Source organism: Lithobates pipiens, unplaced genomic scaffold (assembly GCF_037356315.1).
Source record: "Lithobates pipiens isolate NorthernLeopardFrog02 unplaced genomic scaffold, aLitPip1_a1.2 Scaffold_22, whole genome shotgun sequence".
Taxonomy (NCBI): Eukaryota; Metazoa; Chordata; class Amphibia; order Anura; family Ranidae; genus Lithobates; species Lithobates pipiens.
Window position 1 is genome coordinate 94688376 of NW_027507784.1, and position 22913 is coordinate 94711288.

At 44.1% G+C, this 22913-nt stretch overlaps 1 protein-coding gene across 2 annotated transcripts in view; it reads right to left on the reverse strand.

Annotated features, from left to right (window-relative positions):
• Positions 1-22913, reverse strand: part of B3GALT1 (beta-1,3-galactosyltransferase 1) — a 418597-nt gene that overhangs the window by 278837 nt on the left and 116847 nt on the right. Inside the window, exon 2 of one of the 2 annotated variants that reach the window (XM_077447914.1) lies at positions 1329-1385. The exons of the other annotated variant lie outside the window; for it this stretch is intronic. The gene's annotated coding sequence lies outside the window, so the exon portion shown is untranslated. The remainder of the gene's footprint in view (positions 1-1328; positions 1386-22913) is intronic. 2 annotated transcript variants of the gene reach the window in all.

Genomic DNA, 22913 nt, shown 5'->3' on the forward strand with positions numbered 1-22913 from the left:
GTTTGGAGCTGCTTTGTGGCACAGTCCATCACACTGGACAGCTTCCGCCTGGCGCCCGTAGTGTATCACGGCCGGGTGATTTGTTCTCAGTGTGAGACCAGACGCCACTTCCGTCGGCCTACAAAAAGATAATCGCCGCTGCTGTGAGGGTTAATCCCCTTGTGTTCCGTGGAGAGGGGAGGCCCTTCTCCACTGAATATACGTAAAAACCCAGGAACTAGTTGCCGCTGTAGGGGAAAGAGACAGACGCGGCATGAAGGAAGGCTGTGCTGCTGGGGACACATGTGAGGAGTACTCTGATGGGGACACTGATGTGAGGAGGGGCTGCGCTGATAGGGACACTGATGTGAGGAGGGACTCCGCTGGGGGCACCTAATGTAAGGTAGGACTCCGCCGAGGGCATCTGATGTAAGGAGGGACTCTGCTGGGGGCACCTGATGTAAGGAGGGACTCCGCTGGTGGCACCTGATGTAAGGAGGGACTCCGCTGGGGGCACCTGATGTAAGGAGGGACTCCGCTGGGGGCACCTGATGTAAGGAAGAACTCCGCTGGGGGCCCCTGATGTAAGGAGGGACTCCGCTGGGGGCACCTGATGGCATCTGGTGGCAGGCGACGTGGCAGGTGACACGTTCAGGGCTCCCTCTGTCTGGCACCCCCCCATCACCAGTCGCCACTGCTTCACTGGGTATATGTGAGAGTTTAAAACCACTTTATTTAAAAGTATCCTTGGACTTAACATATGTCACAAGAATGTTAAAAACAGCTTAGCCCGATTGCAGTCCTTGACAGAGACATGAAATAAGAGACAACGTGGTATAAATATCAATGCGAGAATCTCATAAAGTGACTTTTAAAATGTTACATTTTAAAATTGACTAAATGTTACAAAATTAAATTGGACTAAACCTACACAATTATTTCCCATTAAGGCAGCAGCAGTTCCGCATACAGTTCTTTAGAAATGACCGCAGCCTTTATGAACTACTTCAGCCTCTTGTACACCGGAAATGTGATTAAGTTGCATGCGCTGCCATCACTCACAGCATGGATTTAGTGTGACCTTTTCCAAGGCACAGTAGAAAAGCAGCTGTTAACAGAAGACCAGGTCTAGAAGATCGCAATATTAGAAAAAGCCAGACAATCTGTACTGAGAAGTATGAGATCTTAGTGGAAAGCGTGAAAGAACACATTAACCAAAAAGTCATAAAGATCTACCGGCGTACAATTTACAACAAATGAATGAATGAACCGCTCATCAAAACATACAGAAATTCCAAAGTCTTTGAAAACTGAATTGGCTTATATTTTTAAAATGGCAGCAGGTGTACCTGAGGCTCCGGGTTACTTCGTACTCTTCATCTGTCAACTTCAATCAAGCAGATTATCTGCATGCAAACAGAAAAGAAAATATCACCAAACACAGTTCATTTTAAAATTCGTTTTGTTGTTCAGCGGCTTATTGTGAAACTCATTTTCACCCCAGAAAACAAAAGCCAAGAACAAAGCTTCCTATAGTAAAGAAGATTTTCATTTAAAGTGGTATTAAACCGCAAAACAAAAATGTAATATATTGCAAATTACTAATGAATAAGGCTGGGGGTCACACTGCAGACGGATGCAGCTCACAGGAGGGGGGTCCGGAGTGCCCCTGTTCTCCATTTCAGGGACGAATCAGGTCCTCATTTTTGGGTGGATTTGGACCTGAAACATACCAGAAGATGCATAGGACTCTTCTGCAAACCGCTCCACAGCCGTCCCGGTTCTATTGAGAGACGGTCACATAGAACTGGCTCCATCAAGAGACGGTCACATTGAGACATCACCATTGAAAGACGGTCACACTGAATCGGCTCTGTCGAGAGATGGTCACATTGAACCGGCTCTGTCGAGAAACGTCACATTAGACCGGCTCTGTCAAGAGACGTCACATTAAACCGGCTCTGTCGAGAGACGTCGCACTGAACCGGCTCCATTGAGAGATGTCACACTGAACCGGCTCCATTGAGCGACGGTCACATTGAACCGGCTCCATTGAGAGACGGTCACATTGAACCGGCTCTGTCGAGAGACAGTCACGTTAAATTGGCTCTATCAAGAGAAGGTCACATTGAACCAGCTCCATCGAGAGAGACGGTCACAATGAACCGGCTCCATTGAGAGACGGTCACATTGAACTGGCTCTGTCGAGAGACGGTCACATTAAATTGGCTCCGTCAAGAGAAGGTCACATTGAACCGGCTCCTTCGAGAGACGGTCACATTGAACTGGCTCCATCGAGAGACGGTCACATTGAACCGGCTCCATCGAGAGACATCACATTGAACCGGCTCCATCGAGACAGGGTCACATTGAACCGGCTCCATGGAGAGACGGTCACAGTGAACCGGCTACATTGAGAGACGGTCACATTGAACCGGCTCCATCGAGAGACGGTCACATTGAACTGGCTCCATCGAGAGACGGTTACAATCTCCTGACATACAAATTGGGATGCGGGGAAACCCAGCCTAAATGTGGTGGCCAGGGCTGCTAAGGCAGTGCAAGCAGTCCTGTTGTACTGGGCCCAGGCCCCAGTAGCTAAACCAGGGGGCCCAGGGTTGCTTTATTGTTAATTTCTGTCTAAATTAATAAATTGATTTTACGAGACCACACCCCCACTCACACATGTTTACCATGCCTTAAATTACATTTTCCTGGGCCCCATCAGGTTAATAGAGGGGCCTAGGAGGTGGGAGCAGAGGAGGAACTTTTTTTTCATAATTTTCAGGGCATAGGCAGATGGGGTCGCTGTTCTGCGCACCTGGGGAGGAGTTTAGGGAGGTTTAGAGGGGAATCCGTCAGGAAGGCTGTACGGGGCCCCATGAGTCTAACAGCAACCCTGGTGGTGGAGACATCAGTTTTCTTTCTTTTTTTTTCTTAGGATTTTTCTCTATTTTTACCTGGTTATCTGGCCAGCAATGCACCTCATGTCTTAGGCCCCTTTCACACTGCCGTGACTTGAAAGTCATGCAATTTTAACGTTATTTCAGGGAATGCCTGTAGAAACTTGAGGTCTATGGACCTCAACTCACATCAAAGTTGGACCAAAGTAGTACAGGAACTACTTTGAAGTCTGTGTGACTTGGAGTCGCACAGATATGAATGGTTATCATTGGGAATCATGAGGTATGACTTGTCATGCGACTCTGATGTCCAAAGTTGCAGGAAAAGTGTGAAAGGGGCCTTAGGGAGCAGCGGAGCCAACCTTGGACAGCAGTATTGCCAGTCTGAGGAGAGGGCAATGTTAGGCTAGCATATTTAGATGGACTTGACTAACAAACTATAGGGCAACTCCACTTCTGTGGGGGGAAAAAAAATTGCAAAATATATATATATATATATACATATTTCCAATCTGCAGTACTGTCATTTTTTTGTAAAATTCAATCCAATATGGCAACCTGGAGGCGATGATATACAGAACGCCCCTCCCCCCCCCCCCCCCAGATATTTAATCTCCTGCTTGTGCGATTAGCTCAATGATTTTCCCAGAAGTTTGGAGTAAAGCTGGCTACACATTATATCCTTTCCTTGTTCCATTTCCTTTAGATGTACCTTCAAGGGTAGTGCAAGGGCCTGCCTGACTGCATACAATTTGAAAGTTTTTAGGTTTGACCTCATATTATATGGTTTTGGTAAATCTAATTGAAAACTGCACAAGAAAATTGTATAATGTGCAGCCAACTTAAGATACAAGTCAGATTTTGGACATCCCCTGCAAAAAAAACTGCATTTTTGACGAGATACTCCCAAAGGGAAATCATGTCTAAAGAGATGGAGACTCTCCCATTTTCCTCATTAGAACCCTGCAGGCACAGCAGCTATTTGATAATTATAACATCACTTTCATTAGATTCACTTTCCACAAGGACACAGACAAACAGCTATTTCTTTGAAATAACAAAAGGTAGGCATCTGTAACAAAGTTTGTTTAAATGTGAACCCCAGTCAACACTTAAAGCAACATTTTATTTCATGCTTTAGAATTAAACGTTTTACATGAATTAATAAAAGCTGACCATTGTAAGCAACCCAGTCAGTGCTAAACAGTTTGTCAAAACACTCAGCCACTTTCACTGGACAGCTTGGTCTGCTGAAGGAAGTTGAAATATAACAGGTTTAATGGATGAATCAACAGGTGACAATAACATAAAAAAACAAAAAAAAACGAATGCAGCCACATCTAAGAATTGGTAACTCGCATTTAGCTGCGTTTTGTTTACAGGTGTTTTTCATTTTTGCCTATTTTGAAAAAATACTTTTTTTCTTTTTCAAAAGCTTCTAAACGCAAATGCGGCTAAACGCGGCAAAAACTGACATTTTAAACGTGGGTCTGTCAAGTTAAATCGTTCAGGAGAAGTTGTACATTAAGCCTTTGGCTCCCGTCATACTTCTCTGCTCTGGTGTATGGCATTAATCCAAGTCATGTTGTATGTTATTGTGCATTGCATTAAGGCAGCCTGTTTGTTTCATGAATTGGCCTGCGATGCATCAGAAAGGATAAAGAATGCACATTTTCTGAGGCCGCACACAGCCACACACCTGAGAGCTAAATATGCACTGAGAACATGGTGTCCATGGTATGAACAGCGATCAGTGCTACCTAAGGTGCCCACGTGTCCCGGCTTGTCCGGGCCTATCCCACAATTGCCATCTCTGACTCTGGTCCCTGGTACCTTACAGTGTCCCGGAATGAAATTGAGTCACAGCCACCACCTACTAACTAGTAATTACATTTCCCTACACTTCCGGAACTGGTTGCTAGGGGTGGGCCGCCTGGTGTCTAGCAACCAGTGACATCACAGACTCAATCTTTCAGACAGTGAGGCCAAGAGCGAGGCCCACGCTTAGTGCTGCACTGCTGTCTCCACCCACATTGGCACCTCCTCCTTCTTCGGCACCCAGCAGCAAGCAGCAGGGACTGATGTTATATTCACTCTCCAGGCAGCGTCTCCTCTCCACCCACCTCCTTTCTCTGCACCCACGGCCACCGTCCGATGGCATGCGGAGGGAGTGACAGCAATAGGGGCTGGTCATCTGCTGTCTGTTCTGTCTGCTGCCGCTGGATCAGATCGATGGCTGCCCAAGTGTGTGACTTCTCCTCCTCCCACCCACAGCCCAAGTCACTGTCTGAGGGGCCACTCACAGTCACCAGAGGGAATATTGGAACTTAAAAGGTGAGGGAAAAAAGTAGAAGAAGAAGGTGGCAGTCACATAAGTGAATATTGAGCAGTAATGAAGGTGATAAGTGAAGTCAGTGAGGGTAAGATGACACAGGGGACCATGGGTGGTAAGTGACACAGCTGTGGATGGCAAGTGGCACACTGCATTTGGCAGCAAGCTATGGTGGCCAAATGGCACAATGCATCTGGTGGCAAGCTATGGGTGGCAACTGGCACACTGCATCTGGTGGCAAGCTACAGGTGGCAAATGGCACACTGCATCTGGTGGCAAGCTACAGGTGGCAAGCGGCACACTGCATCTGGTGGCAAGCTACAGGTGGCAAATGGCACACTGCATCTGGTGGCAAGCTACAGGTGGCAAGAGGCACACTGCATCTTGTGGCAAGCTATGGGTGGCAAGTGGCACACTGTATCCGGTGGCAGGCTATGGGTGCCAAGTGGCACACTGCATATGGTGGCAAGCTATGGGTGGCAAGTGGCACACTGCATACGGTGGCAGGCAACAGTGGCAAGTGACACGTTGCATCTGGTGGCAGGTGATGGTGGCAAGTAACAAGTTGCATCTGGGGGCAGGCAACGGTGGCGCGCTGCATCTGGTGGTAAGTGACAAGCTCAGGGTTCCCACTTATTCTGCATTATGGTGAGTTGAACTATTTCATGATATATTACAATGTGTTAATAGAAATAACGGGATTTGACCATCCTGACACCATATCTATGCATGGTGTTGGGATGATTTATGTGCTAACACCAGCCATTTGCCTGACAAATCACCTGCTGCCGAATTCCCTGTAAACCCAAAGACTACATTGCCCCTTCTCATCTTTTTTTGGGAACGGGGGTAGTTTTGAAATGTGGTCACCCTAGTGCTACCCACCCCCCTGCAAAAATTCATTTGCGCTAGTTCACTCTTCAGAAGTGTCCAACAGCCATACTGTATGTCACCTCCTCCAAGCTGGCTTTACCCAGTAAAAGCTGCACCCCCACAATGCAATTGTGTGTATTTCACGTGCTCACAGGTTGGCACCATGTAATTTGGGTTAACTGGTCACATTCTGCAGTGGTATTGCCAGCCAAACATGACAGGAGATAAAAAATATGATGCCACCATGAAGCAAAGTGCTGCAGTTGCATGTACACCTCTGTCTGACTGGCTGTCTTTGCAGCTTAACCACTTGCTTACCGGGCACTTGAACCCCCTTCCTGCCCAGACCAATTTTCAGCTTGCAGCACTGACGCACTTTGAATGACAATTGCACAGTCATACCACACTGTGCCCAAATGATCATTTTTTAACACACAAATACAGCTTTCTTTTAGTGGTATTTAATCACAGCTGGGGTTTTTATTTTTTGCTAAACAAACCAAAAAAATAAAAAAATCATGTTTCATAGTTTGTTATAAAATTTTGCAAGCAGGTCATTTTTCTTCTTCATTGATATGCGCTGATGAGGCGGCACTGGTGGGCACTGATAGGCTGCACTGATGGTTATTGATTGGCACAGATAAGGCAGTACTGATAGGCACAGATAAGGCGGCACTGATGGCCACTGATAAGATGGCACTGATGGGCCCTGACAGGTGTTACTGATAGGTACCACTTATAGATGGCACTGATGGGCACTGATAGGTGGCACTGATGGGCAGCACTGTTGATGAGGCACCGATTGGTGACACTGAGGGCACTGATGGTTGGCACTGGCAGGCGGCACTGTTGTGCACTGATAGGTTGCACAGGTGGGCACAGATGAGCTGGCAGCAGTTCTCCTTGATTGGGACCGATGTCCATCTCACATCCGCCAGTGATCGGCTTTTCCCCTCACACTATCAGCGCAAGGAGAAAAAATAGCAGATTACTGGCTCTGTTTACATCACATGATCAGCTGTCAATGGCTGACAACTGATCACGTGGTAAGGGGTCGGGATCGACCCCTTACTCCGATCTGTGGTCAGCTGAGTCTCATAAACTCGCTGATCACAGAGCGCGCCACGTGCGCCCTGCAGGGTGCACGCAGGCTGCTTGGGCACGGGAGGACATCTATTGACTTACTCCCAACCAAGTAGGTCTGCGCTGTAGCCGTCATTCAGCTGTAGGGCAGATCTGAAGAAGTTAAAGAGGAACTGCAGTCTGCTCACATAATTTGTAATAAAAACATCTTTGTCATTCTGAAGCTTACCTCCAACCACTTTGCATATTACTTTATATATACTGTGATTTTGTATAGTTTGTGGCAAATATACTGCAGAAATTTCCCTCCACTGAGTTTGGCTATAATCATTTTAACTGTGGGCAGCTGCAGCTGCTGCCTGTTCACTTTCAGAATTTACACAGACACACAGAGGCACACCTCCAGCTCTGCAGCTCTCATTGACTCTCTTCTCTACCTATCTGCATAACTTTTCCATTCTGCATGTTGTGATTGCACATAAATACCTAGTTGAGTACCGACCATATCACTGTATGTCCCTATTCAGAATGACAACGGACTAACAGCTGAGTCTGGGTATCCTCTGTTGCCACTCTCAGTTCACATGTGCTAGAAGAACCTTGTTCATAAGCAATGCTCTTCTTGTTGTTGATCTAGAAGCCACCCCACTTGACTCTTTTCATCATCCTGTGGGGTGGCACCAGCAGAGGCCCCGATATCTCCTCCCACTGCGCTTTTCTCCACCCTACATGATCATCCTACTAATGCCAGCTCAGGAGTGTGACAGAGGCCATCAATCAGCACAAAGTCCACTTCCGCAATTATCAGGATAATTTATATACATATACACACAGGGCTTTTTTTCAGGGGGAACTCAGTTCCACCACCTCTGATTCAGACCCTTTGGTGCCTGCTCAGCACAATCACTTGTAAACACAGAAGTCTGGAGTCTGTGCTTACAAGTGACAGCTCGGCACTCTGTATGTAATGCAATCCTGGTATTTAATGCCCCTTTAAGACCCTCCTACTGTTTTCATGAAATTTGAGTGAACACACCCACTATTTGATGTGAATTGGTGGGTGTGTGTAGGGGAAGGGGTTTTGTGGGGCCGTGGTTAAGTTCCAGAACCTATTGTTTGAGATAAAAAGCCCTGTGTATATATATATATATATATATATATATATATATATATATATATATATATATATATATATATATATTTTTTTTACAGGGGATAGGCAACATCTGCGGCTCAGATATATTTTGTTAGCTATTCGGTATACTCAGCTTGGGCGCCCCTATTTTAGGCTGCTTGCTGTGGGGGGACTCAACAGAAGAGAGGGACCAGGAGTGCCAAAGAGGGACCCAAGAAGAGGAGGATACGGGCTGCTCTGTGCAAAACCATTACACAAAGCAGGTAAATAGAACATGTTTGTTATTTTGAAACTTTAGTATCACTTTAAAAGTGCCCATACAGTAGACGAAAAATAGTTAAAAAATCTGTCATTTGGACAGTTTGTTTTTCGTCCAGTTAATGGGCACATATAGAAAAATTGGTTGCGACATTTTTGAGCCAAAAAAATCATAAAGGAAAAGTTTGGAACACATCTGCCGAAAGGTAAAAAAATAATTTTTTTGTTGCGCTAATGGGTAAGGGCTGTACTTATGAAAAAATCAAGTAGTCACTTGAATAAGGGGATGTTGTTGCACAAAAACGGAGGCAGCATGTTAAAGGGTAGAAGGCACCTTTGGAAAATACACAAGCAGAGACAATACAGCGCCAACAAGTGCAGTAATATAATCCACGTTTGTTTATTCAAATAGTAGTACACTCACTCTTTGTAGTAAGAAAGCAGGCACATCATGTTTAAAAATGTTCCAATGAGTAGTCTGTTAATGGCGCGTACACACGTAGCCGACTATCCGGCGGACTTAGAACTCAGAACTGTTGGTACTGCGCTTGTTACCCAGAAGCAAAAATAGAACAAGAAACTGATATATTTATGTTGATCGAATGATTTATTATGATTTTGCCAGCATTAGATAGAGTAATAGTTAACCCCCCCCCCCCCTTTTTTTTAGCTCTATGTGTATACCACTGGGGAGATTTCCCCATAGCCACAGACCATGAGACACACCTTCAGAGGAAGTGGAAATGCTCTCCTACACATCTATTAACAGAATAGATATCCACATTGGAAGGTTTACCTTCACCTCTTGTTCTGATGGCAAAACTTGGGCTTTCCTATCACTTTTTGTTCCAGGAATAATGGTCATGAGGGAAAATAGAGAGGTTGAATAACCCTCATGGGGACGCAGACAGTAAAACATGGCAAGGGGTTTAACACCTCCACCCTATCCAATAACTAAACATACTTTAGATACACTAATTATAACAAGCTGTAGGTGACAGTTGTATATGTTACGTCTTTTTTTTTAAAAGAAACTGCAGTCTCCTTCTAAAAGTGGCCTTAACCACTTCACCACAGGCTCATGTGCATTTATGATGGCAGGTTGGCTCCCCTGCGTGATTTGCTGTACCTGTACGTAAGCTCCTTTAAGAGCAATAGCAGGCGCGACTGCGGGCACGAGAGCCAGAACGGGGATTTGTGTGTGTAAACACACAAATCCCTATTCTGACAGGAGAAGTAATTAGGAACAGTGATATGTCTCCTCCTCCAGTCAGTACACTCCCACCACAGTTGGAAACACCCAGGGAACACATTTAACCCCGTGATCGCCCCACATTTAACCCCTTTCCTGCCAGTGACATTTACACAGTAATCAGTGCATTTTTATAACACTGATCACTGTATGAATGTCAATGATCCAAAAAAAGTGTCAAAGTATCAAATCTGTCCGCCACAATGTTGCGGATCAACCCCATTACTAGTAAAAAAACAACAACAAAAAAAAAAAATGCCATAAATCTATCCCCCATTTTGTAGATGTTAACTTTTGCGCAAACCAATCAATATACGCTTATTGTGATTTTTTTATTTTTTTTTTTACCAAAAAACTTTTAGAAGAATAAAAAGAAGCAAAAAGTAAAACAATTATAATTTTTTTCAAAATTGACGCTGTTTTTGTTTATAGCACAAAAAATTAAAACCGCAGAGGTGATCAAATACCACTAAAAAAATCTCTATTTGTGGGAAAAAAAGGACATCAATTTTGTTTGGGTACAGAATCGCATGCCCGCGTCAGTTAAAGCGACGCAGTGCCGTATAATAAAAAATGGCCTGGTCATTAAGGGGGCAAATCTTTCTGGGGCTAAAGTCGTTAAAGTTCAAAAGTCTAATTTCAAAGCCAAGGATGACGTAGTTGCAATCTAGGCATGTTTGCGTGCACAAGTCTTTGCCATACAGCAGTGACAAATCCATTTAAATTGTTACACCTTAGCTCCGCCAATTTATAAAACTGAAGATGTTCTTCGTCGTTTCATCAGGAATATTTTCACACCTCGGAGAGTGTATGCCATTGAGATTAATCTGCGATCCAAGGATGTGATCACACTTTTAAATTGTGTAGCACCGAAATGCTATCGACACCAAGACATGACTGATGATATTCTTTAAAAAAGGAACGTTTTGCGTAGTAGTGATGCATTTTCATGACACTATGCAGTCAATTTAAAGCTGAACTCCAGCTATAAGACAAATCTGTTACTGTTAAGTAGTGCAAAAAAGGAAAATAAATATCGTAAATTTAGTGTATTACTTAATTTGTTTGTACAGGCACAATTCCTTGAGGGTCTGTCTATCACGGTCTACTGCTAATAATGGAATGTTCACACAGCGTTACAATGTTTTCATAGCTTCCAAGACTCAACAAGGAAAAATTTCATAGCTAAATGGAACATAAAAAGGTAATAAATACTATTCATGAAAAGGTGATAATTTAGTTTTCCTGGCCTAAAATATTGCATTAGAAAAAAAGTGTACGATTGTGGAGTTTTTATGGGGGGTAGGGGGGGGGGGGTGTTTAAGACTGAATCCACAAATGCAATATCTTTTAGGAAAAGCTGAACTTCAGACAGTCATATATGAAATACATATAAGGGAGCCACTCTACTTTGATTTGTATTTGTGTTTATTCAGTTCTGACATTTGTACAGCTCTGCATTAGAGAACAACCCTATCTGGAGGGGCAGAAGACCCACCTTTTCTGTGCTGCACTTGCTATGCTAATGCATACAGGTCTTGACCCTTCCCCAGCCCATGACTGGACAGTGAAAGGAGAAGCAGCACACTAACATCTTTGTCACTCCTATGAACATATATCTTAGCACATGTGCACTACAGCACACCAGATTGGCTCTGTCTTGCCTTTCCCAGTCTGAGTTCTGCTGTATAATGGATTGCAAGAGGCTTGTCGCAGTTAGCTGCCTTCAGAACCATGCCGTTTTACTGTCTGCAGCTGTTCTTGATTTCTGCAGGATCCCCCAAAAAACTGCCCTAGGTCATTTCAAATTTATGTTTAGACATTTTCACACTCCCCCCTGCTGGTTCTGCTGGACAATTATTAGGATTGGGAAAACCTGCTCAAAGTGCTTAGGATTTTCTTGAGCAAAGACTGCTCTGGGTATCCGTTCCCAGGTTCCTGTACCCGTGATCTCTGTTCTATGGGGTATCGGGAGCCAGTCGGCTGCTGGTTTTCCAGCATTCTGGTCCAACAGAAGCCGGCCATTTGTTGGACCAGATCCTTTCTGTTCTTAGTGACACTAAATATATGCTAAAGCCCCCTCCCTACACACGGGCCAAATGTTGGCCATTTTTATATTGAACTGGTTGATGTTGCCCAGCATCCGGCCCGTGTGTTACGGGGCTTTAGGATATTGTTTGGTGTCACCAAGAACAGGAAGGGCTCTACCCAATTATTGCTCGGATGAAAATTTAAAGCATCATGTAGGCAGGCTATTATTATTTTTTTGGTCCACTTAAAGTGGAAGTAAACCCATCGATTTAAACAGTTGAAAAAAAAAGGCATGCCGGGAATGCTAACTGCACATTGGCTGTGCTCTCTGCCAAACTATTAAACCATCCAGTGGCTGGTGTCATAACGAATCACATGTGCAGCACCATAGCAGTTGAAGATTAAACAGAGGCAAAGATGGCAGCTTCCTTGGCTGAAAATGATAGGGGAGTTTACTTCCACTTTAAATGTAAGCAATAACAATTCCCAATACACTATGGGCTAACTGAATTGTTTAGTTGAATAAATACATTTCAGTTTGAACTATTGCATATTATACATAACAGGCGGTTTAGGTCTCCAACAAATTATAAAGCCCTCATTTTTTGGATCTCCTACAAACATTTTATGTTATTTTTTTCTGTTTTAAGTTTTTCTGGAAATCAATTTTATAGATAATTGAGAGCCTTAAATCTGAGGACTTCAGTCTTACTAATCCCAGGTAAAAAAAAATAAAAAAATGCCAGTCAACTATTTTCTTTTAACAAAATTGCAAACCTAGAGTCAAAGCAGCTCATGCATTCAATATTACGCCTGGAGGAACTGTGCAGATTTCACCTCTATGAAGTGCAACATGAGTCAGTACTAAATGTTCTGTTGGCACTGCCTGCAGCGGATATAGTCATAAATAAAATATGTACAATGTGCCATGTAACTGTACTTTCAAGACCTCCTTTCCATATCTAATGTTCATTTTACTCCTTGGTAAATGAGAGGTTACTAAAACATATGCCCCTTCCCCAATATCATAACAACAAACTAGGGAATACTTATGTCTGACCTCCCTACAGACCCAAATTCTAACAAACACGTCCATATTCCAAAGATCTACACTTTCACATTGAGACCACATACTGGCAGCCGGGTATTAAAGGTGACCTGGCACACAGCATGCGACACTAAAGAACGACTTGTTTATGGTCTGCTTACAGTAAATCATAGGGAATAAAAATCTATTTGCATGGCTGGAGAACTGGTGTGCTGATGTGCTCATCAATATGGCATGGCATGGCATACATTTGGATTATTATGATGTGCTTGGCAGGGAAGTCAAAGAACAGACATGTTTAGAAAACTGTAGGTATCCTTACACATAAGATACCACTGATGCTATTTTTTAAATACTTCAGTGACTGTAGGATCCAAATGTTTTCCAAAAACTGAACGGTAAAAATAGAGTTCTGTCATGAAAAAGGCATCAGAGTTCAACACAGACATACAATAGCCAAACATAATGCTAGCAGTAGCTAACCTACCAATTGGTTAACATACTGCCAACCATTTCCTTTCACTGTGTAAGCAGCCCCATCCATCGTTATTTACCTTCTGAAAAGAAATAGGCTTATGTGCTAAGCTTTTTCATACCACTTTATAAGTTAAGGGCAGGTTGTTGCTTTTATGGAAATGGGAAAATCAAAGGCGGCTGAACAGCATGACGTGGAAAGGAGCCATTCGGGTGTACTGAGTGCTCTATGCGAGTCACCCCATTTTAGTTATAGCTTATATAAATTAAAATGTTCTGTTTTTTTTTTAATGTAGACAGCATAACAAATGTGCCATTGCATCAATACATTTAAACAATTATTAAGATAACATTTTTTTGGAGACTGATGAAATCATTCCATGCATTAAGGTGAAAAACCTTATGTGCGCAGCTTCAGATTGTGGAGCAAAAGCCTGTTATTGGCAGGAACTTGAATCCTTGCTCCTGAGCCTCCAGGAAGGATATCCTGTTGCATAGGGTCCCTCCAGCACCTGAGTCCCAAGCCCAAGGTCACCCTCTCCCCCAGACTAGGGGGCAGCCCTCAAGGGCCATGACAGCCTCCTTGGCACTCCTTTACCATCTTCTACCCAACTGCTGGCATGACCCATGAGTATTTTTGAGGTATCTGCCCCCTGGCAGCCCATTTTGCTGGGGATTGACTGGGACCCTCATGAATACTCCAAGCAGCTCCTCCTAGACTCAACCTTCTACTTCTTGAAGCTTCTCCAAGGTTCCAGAGAACAGAGGGAGTTACCAGAGGTGTTACTAGAGGATGCTACATACATACATGAGCTCGATGTCTATACAGTGCTGTGCATGCTAAATACATTCCAGGTGCATAAAAACGGAAGGTGTTCAATGTGCTACAGTTCATTTTCTTTAGAAAAAAAACACAACATTTTGAGTAATCATTTTGATGCCTTGCCAGCATACTGTAAAGGAAGACCCTTGCTCTCTGTGTGGCAGCAGTAGTTTCCCTGGAGAGGTCTGTAAGGCTCTCTGCCGAGTCACACTGATAGTTCTCTAGTTTCCAAAGGAAGCCTTTAGTACTACAATTTACCGGTGTAAAGGTGAAAACACTTAAAAAATGCATGCAGTATTTATCTGCATTATACTGTATACTCATATAGAGCTTTATTGTAGTACAGAAAAACTTACATTTGTTAAAGCCAACTGAGTTAGTGTGCAGGAAAACCCCACTGGCATCACTAGGGTGTGTGGAAACCGGTGCCGTAAAACATGGTGCCCCCCCCCCCCCACAGACATGATACAAGAGATGGTCAGAGACTGCAGAGAGGGTACATAAGATGGTCAGAGATTGTGGCCATAGCCATACTCACAGTGGTGTGAGAGTCTCCTGCAGCGATGGATGGATGGTGCAGGGCACGGGTCCAGTCTTCGCAAATCCATGCTGCTCACAGTGGCATAGTGGTGGAATGGCGGGCTGGGGATCTGGAATTAGAGTCAGGACTTGGGAGGTGTGTCCACTGCTGTGCTGCCATTCATTTAAACATGGCACCAGGCAGCGCCATGACATCACTGACTCACTTTGCATGCTCCTGCCCAAAAATAGCTGAGCATGTCCGAGCCCAATCAGCTTTGAATGAATGAATGAATGAATGAAATACTTGTATAGCGCACAATGCGAACTGAATCGCCTCTAGGTGCTGTGGCGAGCTTTGATCATCTGCTAAAAGAGGAAGGTCTTGAGTTTTTTCCTAAAAGCCAGGTGATTTTCTTCCAGGCGGATGTTGATTGGTAGAGCATTCCATAGCCGAGGCCCTTGGACAGCGAATCTCCGATCCCCCTTGGATTTATACCGGGCTTTGGGCACGAGGAGGAGGTTTTTGTTGGCTGATCGAAGACTGCGGTTTGGTGTGTAATGATTTATTTTCTCCATTAGGTATTGCGGAGCTTCTCTATGCACGCATTTGTGGGTGAGGCAAAGGGTCTTAAACGTGATCCGATTTTTTACGGTTAGCCAATGTAAGCTCCTCAGCGAAGGAGCTGGATTGCCAGGGTTATTTTCCTGTTATCAGCCTTGCCGCCGTGTTTTGGATCAGTTGTAATTGCGCAAGTTGATATTGTGGTAATCCTATATAAAGCGAGTTTGCGTAGTCCAGTCGTGAATTAATGATTGTTCCAACTACCACTGCTTTGTCATTCTTTGGGATAAAAGCGATGAGTCTGCGAAGCATGCGTAGCAGATGGTGAGATCCACTGACTACAGATCCTATTTGCGCATTCCATTGACATTTGTGCGTCTAAAATAACCCCGAGACTCTTCGCTTTGGTCTTTGGGGAGATAGTCTGCCCAAAGACGGTTGGTGGAGACCAGGAGGTTTTGGTTGCGGGCTTATGATTAGGGTGTAAGATAATAAGCTCTGTCTTTGATTCGTTCAGCTGGAAGGAGTTAGTGGTCATCCAGTCCTCTATTGATTTGAGGCAGTTTTCAAGTTGTTGTTGGTGATCTTTTTTTCCATTGATCCGGAAATAAAGATGCGTGTCGTCAGCGTAAGAGTGGAAGCAGAGATCTGAGCATCTGATGATTTGGAGAAGTGGGCGAATGTAAATGTTGAAGAGAACGGGTGATAAAGGAGAGCCTTGAGGGACTCCGCAGGTGACTGCCCGAGTTTCGGAGAGGAATTTTCACTGTCTGTTACCGATTTCCTAGGAAGGATGCGAAGCTTTGGAGATCTATGTCTTGGAGTCCGGCTACTTCTGTGAGTCAGACGAGTAGAGTATTGTGATCTACTGTATCAAACGCTGCACTTAGGTCTAGCAGTACGAGGAGACATGGCTCTCCGTCATCTGCTGCTTCGAGGGCGTCATCCCAAATTTTTGGAACATGCGCATGTGCAGTTCCAAAATAGTCCTGCAACTATATTTTTTCTGGATGGTTGGCAACTCTAGCGGGTGTCACCCTGGTACGGTCCACACCCCCATAGCGACTCCACTGGAAAAAGTGCTCAATATCTTACCCTTATTTTTGAAAAGCAATTCCCAGTGAAAGTAGAAAATCTCCTGTGCTGCACTAGCTGCAGATAGGACCTATTGCTCTCCAATCAGCAGAGCTCATTCTCCTTGCTCATAACAGGCTATATGTCTGATTCAGCAGGGAATATGTCAGACTATTACTAATGGACCGCTGCTCTCACAGCTGTCCTTCTCAAATGCATGATTGTTTACTGGGGAAACAAAATCCGGCAAAGAGATGAATGCAAGAAAAAAATATTTCTTCAGAAAAAAGTATTTTTTGACTTTTTTAGAAGCCGCCAGGACAAGTACAAAAGTATTCTTTTTACCTTTAGGGCCCCTACACATATAGCCAGGTGACTGGCATTCTTCTAGTGTGGAAAACCACTAATCACCACTAGGGCACATAGAAAACAGTTGTATTCCATGTACTCCATTCACACTGCAATGCAGCCTGGAGCTGTGGCGAAGTGAGCCGTGATAAAAATGCAAACATGCTGCACAGGAAGGCACCATATGTCAATGCGCAGCAGCGCAATGCATTGCAGTGCTGTGCAGTGGCATGATTGAAGCGTCACTTTGTGAACTTCAAATAAAGTTGGAAAAAAAAGGGGGGGCATGTGATGCGCTGAAAGGCACATAACACTGCCCCTACTGTTGGCTCACTGTAACTGAAACTGCCAGCTATCGACAGTCTAACCTGCTCTGGTTTATTACGTGAGATGTGTGAACGGGCTCAACTTCTGACAAGTTTTCAACAACAACCAAAAAATTATACTGAACCTATCATTCAAAGTCTGAAAGGCAGACCGAAAAAACTGTCCAAGCAGCTTTCTGCATAGGGAACCCTATAGAGTAATAAAGGGACAAGGCTGCACATATACTGTAGAGTGTAGCTCCATTACAGCAGCCAGGGACTGACTTTGCACAGCGGTGCTGATATACAGTAAATGCACAGTGAAGGACACTCCATTTATGTACATGGGTAGTATTTGGGCACATTGAACTTCCGACTCAGGACTGGCTTTTGTATACAAAAAAAAACTCTCAAAACCAAATACTATGGAAAAGGTAACCCATGGAATCTCATAAAACAGAACTAATGTATATTGTGCTACATGCTTACATCTTCATTTTCTTTCTATTTTTGATTTGACACTGGTTATTTAAATCAAGTATGTCAGCGTGGCAACATATGCTAAAGAATAACTATGACAACTACGTGACAATTTCATATTCAAAAGTGTCAAAATTCCACGCGGCTTTCCTCATCATTTAGATTCTCCCTGAGAAAATCTCTTTCAGGGTACAGCTTCTGGCGGCTGAAGCAGAATGGTGAGGATTTGAATAAGTAAATAATGAAAGGTGTCAAAACAAAATGATTTTTTGGTTTAACACATTTCCATTGTCCCATTGTTACAATCAAAGCACAAGTCAGACACAAAAATCTATTATTTAATACTTAATATATTCCATTTGCTAAACTGTCATAAAAGAGAATCTGTAATTTTTATGATTTTTTAAAATATATCTTCAGTGAATGCATCATCTGTGTATGTAATACAGTCATTTAAAATGTTTTTAAACTTTACATGTAGTTTTAGAAGCATATGGGCCATTTAAAATTAATCGTCTATTAAGGTATATGTGAACCTTTATCTTGAAAAGCATCCCGTTCAGGTCAAAATGAAAAGCAAAGCATTTGTGTAAATATATATATATATACACACACACCAATACCTTCTTTTCTCCTTTTTTATAAGTGATCAAAACATACCCTTTGTTCTCAGTCGCATAAGGAATTCAGAGAGCTAGAGCATGAGAAACAGCAGCACACTGCTCTTCCCAGTAAATGGCTGTGCAGAGGGGGGCGTGTCAGCACCAGTCTGATCATGGAGGAGAGCAGGCTGAGGCAGAGCACAGCTAGAAAACTGACCTTGCTGTTCTTAAATTGTGGCCAGTTTCTTTAATAGGAAAAGAGAAGAGGTTACTTTTTCATACAAGCACATGGTACAACAGGCATATATCAGGAATATGAAATGTTGGGTTAACATATTCTTTGATGCTGTGTGCTCTGTATAATATTATACAGAACAATGAATGTGCCCATTTCATGCCATTTGTTCTATATAGGGGCGTACAAGACATTGGACATGTTTATCCCTATTATGTGCTCTTTATAGGAATGTACAGTCCAATGGAGGTGCCTATTCCCATTGTAATCTTGGTATAAGAATTTACAGGACAAGAGAGAGTGTTCTATCTTTCCTTGAATGAAATACCAAATTTTGGGTAGAGTGGAGGGGGATTAGATCACTTTGAAGGTTTTTATATTTGTCTCTGTCCATGTTAGGGAGATTCACCCTCTATATTTTGTCTTGGTGACGGTTATCACTAGGAGTAAAAGTGAAAGAAAACCCAAATTTTGAGTTGTCAACAGAACCAGAAGAGGGCACATTGTCAATGGGAGCACTGGCTCTGGCGATGATAAGGGTTTTCCCTCTTAATTCCTGTTGTAGCTATGGACAGGAAATAAAGAGAGATCTTCCCAATGGGGACTCCTCCAATGCTCTATCCAAAACATAAAAAAATAATTTCTTTAGGTAAGAACCAGTGCTGCAACGAGCTATTCCAATAAATTGGCACTAGTGGCTAGCGTCAAATGTAGAGCTACAAGGACACCGCCACTCACTGCTTCTTCTTTTACAGGCTTTGCTTGTTTTTATTAAAAGCAAGTTCAGCCAACCAAGATAGGTTTCCCTCACAGGGGTTTCAGCATTCCTTTTTCCATCAACAAAACGACATTCAGCCTAGTTGGCCCTCACTTACAGCACTGCTGCTTCTGGCCTTACACTCCAGGCCCCTGTCTGTCTCCTACAGACTGTTCACCAACCAATTTGGTGCACATAGCTAGCGGTCTCTTGCTGAACAGGCTCCCACGTGGAGCACTCCTGGGCCAGACTTCCTATCTGCCGGGGTGGAGATCAGAACTATGGTCAGGTTACTACTAAAAGCCCAGCACACACCTGACCAAATCAGTATGCTGGTTGTTCTCAAAATCAGGACCCAGGACTGGAGATTTCATCTCACCCGGACCTCTAAGAAATCCCCGGGCTCCGGGTCCCAAAGTGGACTTTAAAAAAACACTGAGGAAACTGAAAGGCCAGTTTCCTCTTCTTTGTTACAAGCTCCATGGGGCCCCTCAACCCATCTGGGTGAGAATTATGGGTCACAACCTACTTCTAGACCCTGGCAGGGCAATGCTCTGCCACACTAGATACTGAGTGGATCTCTGGCTAAAAGAAATTTAATTTTGGTCCTTTGAGAAGGTCATATTTGACAAAACTGATCAGGACAGGGCCACACATGTGATATAATCGCGATCTAGATGTTGATTTCATTACACAGCGCTGTATCTGTCTTTTTTTCTCTGTAAGTGCAGTTTCTAGTTTTTAATAACATTGTGGCATCTGGTTCACACTATGTGGAGCATGGGTCTCCTTTTATGCTTTGTTTGAATGGAAAGTGCAAGGGAGTTTGGCATCAGAGGAATTCCCGTCAATTGGCCCTGGGGGTCCTCTTTACCCTTAATGTGAGGGCAATCTGACATCCTTGGGTGGTTTTCCATCTGATCTGCTATCAAGTTGTGTGTCCTACAGTTTAGCAGGGAGCTTCTATCCATGCCATTTATGACCTACAGATTTAGGAAGTCATGGAACTCTGCAAAGCCTCCATATATTTAATTGTGGTGATGGTTTATTAAACTGGTGGAGGATGCACTAATTTATTTGATTTCTCAGAGAAGGATGGGATCACCACATGGACTTTAAGTTGCACGTGGAAATTTTTCACTTTCACTTTTTTAGTGTTAGCTTCTTTGGTATTTCACTAATCTTTGCACTATAATTACTTTGTTTAGCGCAGCACTGTATTTTTAGACATTTCATTTTGGGGATAAAGTGGAGATCAGCTAGGTCCTCTGCAAGGTTATTTGTTATGAGTTCAACTTTTAAGCAGAGCTCCACCCAAAAGGGGAAGCTCCACTTTTTTGCTTCCCCCTCTCCGGTGCCACATTTCACACCTTTTGGAGCGGGGAGGAGGGGGGAGTGGGTACCTTTTTTTGACAGATACCCATCCTCCACTTCCGAGAGACCTCGCCGCGGCAACCTCGTCTCCCCCCTTCCTTCCCCTGCCTCGAGCCAGTTAGAAAGCGCAGGGTGCTTTGCGCATGCGCAGTAGGAAACTGGTTGTGAAGCCGAAAGGCTTAACTGACGGTTTCCCTCACTATGAATGGCAACGGCGACAGCACCCAAGAGCCGATAGGTAAATCGGCTGGGGTGCCGACATCATGTGATCCCTGGACAGGTAAGTGTTCTTATATTAAAAGGCAGCAGCTACAGTATGTGTAAAGTAGAGGGAGCAAAAATTCTTCTTTCTTTTTTCAACAAAAAAACTGTTCTGGTAAATGTCCTCACCAGTAAAATCTGGGATCCGGCAAAGTTACAGACTTTCCCTGTGTGTCTATTGTTGTAATGAAATAAACAACGTTGTCCCTCCCTGGCCTGCCGATCACCACCTTGTCCGCGTACACATGCCTCCCATAACTCCACTGCTGGAGGCAACCTGTAAATCTCTCGTACACAGGGCACAAGTCCTGCGGGAACGCAAGGGAACAGAGTTCCTGTACTTTTTCCACAACAGGAACTCAGTTCCCTTTAGCAGCCATGTCCTGAAATACTTTGAAGTATGCGAGCTGTGTGGCAGGTGCTACACCAGCAGCCACTGATACAGCTTTCAATAGTAAGTGGAGCACATCTGACCATTCAGGCATTACCAGTAGGGGGCCCCATGACAGTTTCCACTTCGATCTACCTGTCAATCACAGCTAGCTGACGGGTAGATCAGGTCTAGGTCTAGCTGATGGGTAGATCAGCTATTCTGCTCATAGGACATGCAGGGAGAGAGGTGAGCTGAGGGAGGAACATCAGTTTGGGGTGGTAAGCTGAGCACAATACCTGGCAAAGTTTAATGCCAGGAGGGATGTTTATGTGGAAATATGTGAAGGGTTGGAATAGCAGCGAGTGTGTGTTGGAGCCCTGCAGAGTTTGCAGCCCCCTAAGCTAACATACATCTCCTAAGCAGGAACACATCACTATCTCCCCAAGCATTCTGTCCAGATAATGTGCAGTTAATTTATGACCTTTCTGTTTAACCCTGTATTATCCAAACTCTGTTCAATGAAAAGTGTAAACTCACCACATAAACCCTCTATATACAAAATAAAATTCCCCAATAAATATCAGAACATGATTTTCTCATTTGCATGGAAGCACAATTGAATGAGTGCTGATTATTCAGAGAATTACCGTATTTATGTTTATTGAGGATTGTTTTTTTTTATGTACTAACAGTTAAGCTTTATACACACAATACGAAAATTGGATGAAAAATACCACTTTTGAAGCGTTCGTGCATATGAGCGTATCATTCTTTTTTTTTTTTTTTTTGGTGGGGGAGTGGATCTTGGTTGGGAGTTCCCACACTTTTCTCCCCAGAACTTCACCCCTGCTCGTACATGTCCAGGGAGAAAATCTTCTTCCGGAACGGTTTTGGGACTTTTAGATAATTCCAAACGACCTCCGCATACCATTCCTCACAGTGTTTTTCAATAGCGTCCATTACATCTCTAGACACATAAGGGAACTCAAACCCATATTCAGACACCACCCGCTTGTTCAATAGTCTCTGTGATCTGGCGAGCTTTGGTAGGGCCCTGGCTTTTCCAGATCCGAGGGGCACACAAGAATCAGGGGCCTTGCGCACCAGAGTATCTGAGCTGGGCGTTGGCGTGGGCAAATCAACGGGTTTTGGCAAGACTAAGTCAATGGTTGTCGGGGTTTCTACACATAGCGTTCCACTCCACGAATTCAGGGCCAGCCATCCGGAGATACTGCAAGTTGCGGCAACATCGTCCGAATTAGCCCAAAGCCTTTCCTGAGATAATGTCTCAAACAGGACATCATCACCGGATAAATCTAACTCTGAATCTCTCAGTTCCTTCACTGGCAGTCCTACCCAACACAACAGCCCCAGATCTCTCACCACCTGTGTTAGTTGACCTCTCTGAAGCGGCTTCCTTCCTCCGGTCAGGCTTGATGGAGCTCATGAAATGCCGCCGACCACGGCCGCTGGAAGACTTGGAACGTCCCACCTTCTCCAAGGCAGGCATAGTTGTGGCAGCCACATTGGATGATGCTGTATCCATTACCTCCGGAGTAGTTCCTCTGACGATGGCAGCAGTGGTAGTGGTTATGGTGGTAGTGGTCACTTCTCCATCCGGAGTACTGAACGCGACAGGCATCACGGCTGTGGTAGGCCTTACGACAGGAGTATGAGCATTAAACTTCTCCACAACCACGCCCGTGGTCCAATCCACTTGTAAGGTCCTTGGCGGCACAACAGGTTGTTCCACACGGAATAGGTACTTCCTGCATCCTGTACAACGGACGGATGGCAGGGGACTTGTGACCAGTCCTGCACACTTCCCA